The following is a 3,446-nucleotide window of genomic DNA, read 5'->3' as shown; positions in this document are numbered from 1 at the left end:
TTAAACATTTGAGGAGGGCTAGGAATCTCTCCCAGGGGCCCAGGGCCAACAGCCCACCCCAGTGGTTACATTTCTGGCATGCTGTTGTTAGGAAATGATGTGAGTTCTAATAGGGCAGTTCCAAGTTCAAACACAATCCAAAGCAAGCCAGGAGAACTCATCATTTCACACTTCTTGCAATCAATTTTTGACACCCTTGGTTGTTACATATTCTGCAAAGCTTTTAAAGGAGAATTAGATGCATGAAGTGTAAGTGAACACAAAGAACATCACACTGCAAGGTGGACTTCAAAGCATGTGCTGTCAAACCTATTAAAAGAAAAGATCCATTGAACAAATGAACCTACATGCTTCACTAAATGTCAGCATGATATAGTGTGACGGAAATCTTAAGGGGCTATCAGTTACTACAATAAAGCTGCCAAAGCAAAATAACCTCCACTCATACCCTCTGTTTCAGCGTAGTATAAAAGAGGTCACAACCACTGACAGCAGAATCATTGATCTTACAGGGCTCTGAGTGCTCTCAGTATCTCCAGGTTTCAGTGAAAGTCAAGGGTGCTCAGTGCCTTTCAGAACTGGGCCAGAAAAACTCATCTCAAGCTCAACAAATGAATGGGTCACACACTACAGGCATGTTCAGACAATGCAGCACCTTGAAAAAACACAGAACGCTAATGACATTTGGAGATCAGTGACAGCAAGAGGCAACACTTTCCATGACTGTAACTTGAAACCAGCACCCAAGTGTCATTGCTAAACTATCTGCACCTGATCTCCTTTTTAGACTTATTAGATTTATTTCCTATTACATCGGTGTAAAGCCCTGCATTTTCAGGCATTATTTTTTAAATAAACTCAGATAATCAGAATGCTGTCCAGCAATTCTATCCGTGTATTTACAGCTGGGCAGATAATCCAATTACCTCCCTATTTCACAAGCCTATATAAACAGACTGCAGAGAAAATAAGAGAATAGAGCACTATTCAGGCATGGTGGTGTATCTGCATTCAGATGTCTGTACACCCATACATGTTTTTGTGTGAATGACTGTAGCTGCATTCGTTTTAATTAGAAGGGTCAGCCCAAGGTACAGGCCCCTGGAAATGCAGGATACAGTTAGGAAGTGTGTTACTGTACTTGCGTTATGTTGAATAACTGTACCCGTCTACAGGTCTGTACCTGTGTACACTATACACAGATTGTACAAGTGTTGAACATCATGTATGAATAGGGCTTGGGTTGAAATCATTTCCCTTCTAACGAGTGATAAATTTTCCTGTTACCAAATCAAGGTTGTTCTTAATAAGAGCCCTAGCAGGATGCAGGGCATGAGGCAAATCAGCCAGTGTGGGGCCCCTTCCAGTTAATTTTAATGGGGGTTAAAATAGCAGGGTCCAGGGTTACACTGTCTGAATTAGATATTGGTAGATCCAAAGAAGAGGACTGGATTCCATCCACAGAGAAACATATTTGGATCCATATCCATATCTTGATCCATATCCATATTTGGATACAGTGGACCCTCGACTTACGAACTACTCGACATCCGATGTTTTCGACTTACGAACGACAAAAATGGCTGCACGCTTACAAATTTTTCGAGCTACGAACGGAAACCGTTGGCGGTTTAGATGCGGTTTCCTCGACTTACGAATTTTTAGATGCAGCTTACTCGACTTACGAATTTTTTCATACCTCCGTGGGTGCGCTTTTCGACTTATGAAATTTTCGACCTACGAACGTGCATTCGGAACGGATTAACTTCGTAAGTCGAGGGACCACTGTATTTGGATCCTCTGGGTGATCAGACCAAAACAACCCCATTTCAATTCAAAATGTTTTGGCATTTCGAGCACCACTTTGAAAGCCTGTTTTTCCCTTGCTGATTGGTTTTCTCTCACTGGCTTCCAATTGGCTTGCAATTTCCTTGCTTCTTAGTTGGCTTGTTATCATTCCAATCAAGTGTTTCTTATCAGACCATTGGTCCATCTAGCTCAGTATCTACAGTACACAGAGTCAGACTTCTTTCAGGTTACAGGCAGAAGTCTCACTCTCACCCCTATATCCTATCGAAGTTTGGGGAAAAGATTAAAATTTTGTTTAAAATTACCTGTTTGCCCATTTCTTTTGTGGGTTGAGTGGTAGGTAGCACCCATCATACTCAACCACCCAACCCACTTTGGTGTCCCTAGGAGCTATCCATGGGGAACAATGGGGTGTTTTGAGTTTCCCCATTGTTCCCTATGGCCGAAACACTCAAAACATTTTGAGGTTTGTTCCATCAAAACAACTGGGTCGACTGCTGTTTTGATGAAACATTTTGGCCATCTGTGTTTTGTTTCGAGCTCAAAACAAAATGCAAAATCCATTTCGTGCACATCCCTAATGGAGGCTTAGCAAGTTTGGCACATGGAATGCTACCAGCTTTGATAGCATAGGGTTATCAGCAAACAAGGTTTTTAAAAATTGCAAATAATTTGCACAATAAGTGCTATATAAATGATTATTACTAAAGCTAAATATGATAAAATAATAATTTTTGTTTTAATAAACAACCTTAACAGGTTACATAGTTGACTGAAAGTAGACTACTGCTTTGAGTTAACCATGTGTCCTGTTAAGGATTGTTCATTTAAATAAATATGCCCTAAAATAATTCTGCACTTTTCCTTTTCCTTTCTGAAGCCCAAACTGAAAAACTGCCCTACTGTTATAGTTGCATATTGGTCCTGGGGCCTCAATGCATCTCCTTTGCTAGCACAAACCCTGAAGGCCAGTACATCACAGTAATCACAAAACTGTTCAACTTTGATACATAGAGAAGGGTGGAGGCCCCCACAGTATCATGCTCAGCAGTACTGCGAAATGTTTACTGAACGCCCTGGATTCTCTGGAAAGAAAGAACTGTGTCTCTGTGTTCTTGCCTAACCTCTCAAAGTCTGTTGTATCGTGAAGTTACAAGCACCATCGTGACTCTTGTTGCTGGGATACCAGCAATGTGTGATAAGCTGTTTTTATGGCTGAAGGATCCCTAGCTCTGAAACTTTTGCTTTATGAGTAAAATTCAAACCAAATTATTTATTCCTTATTTCAGAGTGCCTTAATCGTGCATATTTATGACCACCTTCCTTTGGTTAGACTATGAGGGCATTCACATGAGGAGCCCTATCTGGGTAAGCCTGCTCGTGTTGAGCAATGGAATCAGTCCCGATCCTGGCACTGCCCCGCTGGGTAACCTGAGTTTTTAACCTGAGATTTTCCTGAGGTAGAAGGGCATGAGCATAGCCTTCTACCCCCAGTACCCAGTTGTGTGGCTGCTTGGGCTGCCTGCATTCCAAGCAGCCAAGAAACTAGGTGGCTAGAGTGCCCAGCAGCAGGGAAATCCCCCAATGCACTGTGCTCCTTGCACAGTGCATTGTGGGATTTCTGGAGGCCAGGATAC

Source organism: Hemicordylus capensis, chromosome 4 (genome assembly GCF_027244095.1).
Source record: "Hemicordylus capensis ecotype Gifberg chromosome 4, rHemCap1.1.pri, whole genome shotgun sequence".
In the NCBI taxonomy this organism is placed as follows: domain Eukaryota; kingdom Metazoa; phylum Chordata; class Lepidosauria; order Squamata; family Cordylidae; genus Hemicordylus; species Hemicordylus capensis.
This window is presented reverse-complemented; position numbering follows the sequence as displayed.